This window comes from Lactuca sativa, chromosome 4 (genome assembly GCF_002870075.4).
Source record: "Lactuca sativa cultivar Salinas chromosome 4, Lsat_Salinas_v11, whole genome shotgun sequence".
Lineage (NCBI taxonomy): Eukaryota > Viridiplantae > Streptophyta > Magnoliopsida > Asterales > Asteraceae > Lactuca > Lactuca sativa.
Genome location: NC_056626.2, coordinates 262,027,343 through 262,033,654, shown reverse-complemented (window position 1 = coordinate 262,033,654; position 6,312 = coordinate 262,027,343).

Sequence of the window (6,312 nt, the reverse complement as noted above, 5' to 3'; positions counted from 1 at the left end):
GAGCTGTATTGACGCACTATTCCCTTTTCTGTGCAAAAGTGGTCAAGAACAGCGCTCTTGAACTCAGTTCCATTGTTCGTACGAAACGCCTGCACTTGAGTATTGGTTTGCTTCTCAATCATCACAACGAACTTCTTTATCAGATCAGAACCCCTCGTTTTGTTGGATAAAAAGAAGACCCACGTGAATCTAGAGAAATCATCAATCACAACAAGACAGTACGAGCTTCTGTTGATGCTCAGGATGTTGACCGGACCAAATAAGTCCATATGAAATAGTTGGAGCACTTGACTGATTGAGCTAATTTGCTTGGGATGATGTGATTTCCAATGATGTTTGCCTTGAGCACAGGAAACACACTTTTCAAACATGATAAAGTCTTTGACAGGAAGGCCTCTGACCATCTCATTTTTCGCAATACAATTCAGGTTTTTCGCATTAGCATGACCGAGTCTTCGATGCCACAGCATTGCATTGTGTTTGGAGACCTTTGAGAATAGACAAGTGACTTGTTCAGGTAGGTTACTGTTCATATCGATGATATAAGCATCCCCATCCCGTGTAGATTTGACTAGAATCCACTCTTCTGGGATGACAATGCCAGGCTTGAGAATCATACACTCTTTATCAGTAAAATGGGTTGTAGCCTTTGTCACATATCTGAGAAACGCTCAACAAACTATGCTTTAACTCGGGAACATAGTTGACGTTTTCGAAGCTCAGCACTCCATTCGTAACAGTTCCGCATTGTGTGATCTTTCCATCATCTCCGCCCGCAAAGGAAACATAACCCCCATTAAAAGATTGAATTTAGCTCAGCTGGGAGATGTCTCCAGTCATATGCCGGGAGCAGCCGCTGTCGACATACCAAGGACGAACGACATTCCTCCGCAACTTTCCCTACAAAATGAGTGGAATCATTTAGACTTAGGAACCCAGGTTATCACAAACCTGGGCTTCCCTTTTCGTTTCTTTGAATCAGTTTTCAGCATTTTCAAATTCTGATCTTCATTCGTACTTTCTTCAGAGGATTTCAATGATGAATTAGAAAGGGATTTGGGCTTCCATTGATATTTAGGTTTTGCCAAAAGATCAGTTGATTTTGAAATTGGTTTCTTAAAGGTTTGCTTTGAGCCTCTGGATTTTCCACCAGAGGAGGTAGAAGATCCAAAGCTGCCTTTTGAAGAAGCTGATCTTGGCACAGCCTTGTTCGGTTTTGGCAAATGATTGTGAGTTTTGTTAGTAAAAACCTTTTTATTCTTATGTAAAACAGCCCTTTTTCTATCTCTATCACCTTTCCGATTATCATTTTGAAAACGAGATCTTGAGGAATTTCTAATTAAAGACCTTCCTCGAGACTCATTCTCTCCTCTTGGTGACATGTAATTCACAAAGATCCTGTTTTGACAATTCCTAGCTATATGACCACCAACACCACAATTAAAACAAATCTGTTTATTATTTGGACTGGTATTGCATTTTTCAGATTTATTTTTTTACAGACTCTCTTACTCTTCTTAGAAGAACATACGTGAGAAAAAGATTGTGAGATAAGTGAAGGTGCCTCAGTCGTTTTGACTTGTGGAGTTGATGAATCTTCATGAGAATCCCAAGCATCAGAATTACCAAACAATTCATCAAACATTTCGAAAAAATTAAATTCAACAGTATCAGATGATGAGCCAACACAAGAAACATTTTAAGTCTTAACATTAGAAACACAATCAAATTTGTTCACAACAGAAATATCAGATTTAAAAACAGAAACAGATTCTCCAGCTTCACGCTTGGCCTGATCTAAGGGTTGATCTGTAGAGGAAGTAGAAACATTAGTACTTTCAATGTTAATAAAACCTCTTGAGACAAAACCCGCCGGTTTGCCATATCGTAGATGTGGCTCCCTATCAGTTTCGTCCTGTGTCAAAGGGATTGATGTGTAGTTATGATTAAAAGGAGGAGGTACACAATCATACCCTAGACCCTTTTTTTGATTTCCTTTGAATTTTAATTGTGTTTCATATAAGGACTCGACTGTTTTACTTGACACAGAATAATTTTTGAAACTAACATCTGTTTTTCCACTTTTAATTTTCAAATCATCAAGTTCTTTGGTTACAGCATCAAGTTGTCTCTTAGTATAGTCATAAATTTCACACTTTTCACTGAATTCTGATTGAACTTTTCTAAAGTCTTTTGTTTTGGCTTCTAGTTGGGCCTTAAGTGGTTTTTGTCCCTTCCTAAGTTGATAACCCTCATATCTAAGGTCCTCTACTTGCCTACGTAAGGTTTGAATTTCCTCACGAAGATGTTTAACATATTCTTTGCAGGAAAAAGAACAGGATGGTAGATTTACCTTGCTTTTCTTGGGCTCGGAAGAGGTGGATACCATTAGGGCAAGCTGTAGTTCCATCATCTCTGCCTCGGGATCAGCATCATTATTCTTTGAAGCAACATCATCAATTTGAGCTAGGTGAGCATTTTCTGGCCCTGAGATGTTTAAGGCTTGAATTTGGTCCTCCCAGTCAAATGATTGAGCAACCATAGCTGTCTCTCCATTGGTTGTAGCTCCTGCACGATTGTTTCCCACTGCAACCATCTGCCTGTTGTTAATTCTACGATCTGGCTTTGGGCAATCACGAGCAAAATGACCCGGCTCGTGGCAATTGAAACATCTCAGCATGCTTTTGTTGAATCCCACCTTTTTGTCAGCATTCATGGCCCAGTTGTTTTTCTCGGTCTTCTTGGCGAATTGTTTGGCTCTGAAAACAGCCATGGCAATTTGCCATGTGATGTCCATTTCCTCCACATCTTCAGGATGTATCTGGTCTAAGTCAGCAAAGGATAGCTAAGGTGGAAGATCTCCAGCTACAAAGGCATTGTAACAGTTAACTAGCCCAGTGGCTAGAGCCAGATTTTCATCAAATTCTTTGGTGTTTGAAGAAGATGCTTTAGCTGACACATTGGGAGCAGACATAGTTTGTGGAATGATCAATGGCACATTTGAAGTTTGATGATGAGGGATGGATGTTGCAGCATTAAAAGTTTGAATCTGAGGTTGTTGAACTGCGAAAGCTTGACCTGAGGAAGTCATGAAAGATGATAGTGCAACATTGTTGGATGAAACTCCAAGGTTTGCAGTAGAATATGAATTCATATGGTTGATTTCTCTCTGTTTGTCATCAATGTCACAAGCTTTGATGACTGCCATGATCTCTGCAAGAGTGAGACGATTCAAGTGTAGGGTTTTGTGCATTCTAACACTCCTAAGTGTACATGCAACCCTAAATACCTTGGATCTATGTTTTCTCTATTATACATGCAAATAAGAACTTCCAAGGTATTATCCTAATCTAGCATACAAAACAATAATGTAACAAGATAAAATACATACCTCTTGATGTAGAAAGTCTTCATGAAGCTTGAGTGCTTAGTGCCCCAAGTGTGACACCTCAAATGGAATCACAATCATCAAAACACTTGGAATGATTTGAGAGAATTCTACACTCTTCAAAATCGGCTAGCCCTTTCTTCACTATCTCTAGTGGCCGATTTTTCCTCAATAATAAGATGCTTATATAGTTACACAATTAGGGTAAACTCTTAATTGTCATGGCTTTCCATTTCCTTGGATCCATGGGTACAAATACACCATGGAGCATCCATGGACCATCCTATGGGTTTTAGCCCAACTTGATTATCCATGGAGCATTAGCCCACTATACAAGTATGGATGATTTACACAATCAACCCATATATTTAATTAGTCTTCTTTTGATCACTTAATTAATCCTAGATTAATTCTTGATCAATACTAATTAAATAATCTTATTATTCTTATTATTAATATACTAGAACTTATAATATATTAATAACCATAAGTGTCTTATTTCTCTCATTCAAGTGCATGATGGTATGCAACCCAAATGGACCATGCCGGCTCGGGTCAAGTCTTACCAAATATAGTTATGGACTTAGACATTAATCCAACATCAAGTCCTTGGTTTTCTTAATCACAACAACATTCATATCCCATGATCAAGGAAGTGCATTCAAAAGTGTCTTGTTAATTTCTGACTTGGTCAAGAATATCCCTGAAATATTCATGTCAGTTGTGAGAGTAGTGAACCCTTGCAATTGAGCTTCAAGAATTTCTCCTGGAATGTAGTTGAACATGTTGAATTTCTATCTTAGCATGTCCTGCCAACTTTCTTTCATATCTTCATTGCCCTCATAGACCACAATAAGAGCATCCCATAGAGCTTTAGCTGAAGTGTACTCACGAAAACCTTGAGCAATATCAGGAGATAATGCCATGGTTAAAGTGGCTAATGCTCTTTCCTGTTTTTCAACCAATTCAAATTCTTCATCAGTGTAGTTTTCAATAGCTTTGCCAATCAATTGACCTCCAACTGTTATAGTGACTCTGACAGGACCCCTAAGAATGCTTCTCCAGATCTTGAAATCTTTCATTTTAATGTATTTCTCAATTCTGTACTTCCACTCGGGAAAACCTTCAGCAGACATTAACCTTGGAATGCGTGTAGTAGTGCCCATAACAACATCAAGTTCTTAAAAATGAGTTTAACTTTGAGAATCCATTTGAAATTAAAGTGATTTGAAGTTCCAAAAATGTTTACGGTTAATCTAGAAAAATAAGTTGTTTACGGCCGTAAAGAGAGTTTACGGTTGATATGTTTGCGACCGTAAACTGAGTTTACGGTATAAGTTCACGGTTTATGGAGTTTACGGTTTAGGGGTTTGCTGTTCTTCAATCCTGTTTACGGTGCTTGAATATTAAGAGATTACGGTTCTTGATTATATCCTTTTACGACAGTAAACTGAGTTTACGGTTGGTAGTAAACTCTCAAATAGCCTTCAAAACTCGAGTTTTCCTGATGAAATTAGCTCCTTCAATGCCTAGAACATATAATCTAATGATGAAACAGTGAGAATAACAGCTTGAACACACAAAATCTCGATCAAATGAGTTTTGATACCAGTTCACGCTCTGATACCAATTATTAGGTCCGAATCTGGATCTTTCACTAGTAATCAAACAATCACAAGTCGAGAATAACAACAATAAGATGAATGAGTTGAGCTTGCACACGATTAAACACTTGAACTGTCAGGTACAACTCAAGGACAAGTTGTAAACTCTATGGCATCGAACCATACAAAAGACCAACTCCTAGACTATTTATACTCGCCTGGACCGCAAACATAGTTTGCGGCCGTAAATACGTTACGGCCGTAAACGTGTTTACGGTCATGAACAAGACAAATTACAAACGACATGAAAATGCAATTACAGACATAGAACCAAAACAAATCACATACAAAGCTTAGCCCAAACCATTTTGTAACACCGTGGATTTTCAAAGCAAAATTTTTCATTTAAATAATCAATTTAATATTAAAACACTTGTTTAAAATCTTATTCATATTCAAATTACAAAACATAGTTCCATTTTCATTCGAATAGACAACCAGGATCCTCCAAAATACAACTCTTTCCTCGGTGTGTACAATCGAGCCGATGCCATTCCGCGTTACTGAAAGAACCTGAAACAACATAACATAAATACTGTAAGCACGAAGCTTAGTGAGTTCCCCAATATACACCTTACACAACTACGCCTTTCCAGGCCCGACCTTCCAGTCCATGTGTCTCAGGGGACTTCCGTCCCTGCTGGGTAAACCTTCCGGCCTTACCCACGCCGACCTTCCGGTCCATCACACATCATATCGCCTTCCGGCCCATAACATATTGCCTTCCGGCCCATAATATAATCGCCTTCCGGCCCATAACATACATAGCACACATAACAATTAACTTACCACATATAGCATACATATCACATATCATATCCGACCTTCCGGTCACACAGTCAAACCCTTCCGGGTACAGTATAGTGAGAAGACTCACCTCGCGGCCACTGGAAGATAGCAACTCCTGAAATCTCTTGCACTTGATCCTCCGAGCTACAAGCTCCCTGTCGCATCATATATCTCTTTTTAATACTTCTATCTTCCACGTTAACTGACCCTAAAACGTTACACACAGGTCAACTCTGGTCAACGGCCATCTCGACTGGAATCGGCGAGTACCCTGGCGACTCGGCGAGTCTAGTCGTCCTCACCAATTCCTGCATGATCCCTTGCTACTCGTCGAGTATCCCTCTTGACTCGACGAGGTCCTCGTGGAAGAATCGCGGGGCCACCCTGACTCTACTCGCCGAGCCTGAAGAACAAACTCGGCGAGTCCCAGTAAATCTTCAAGCTACTCGCCGAGTCTGATCATCCGACTCG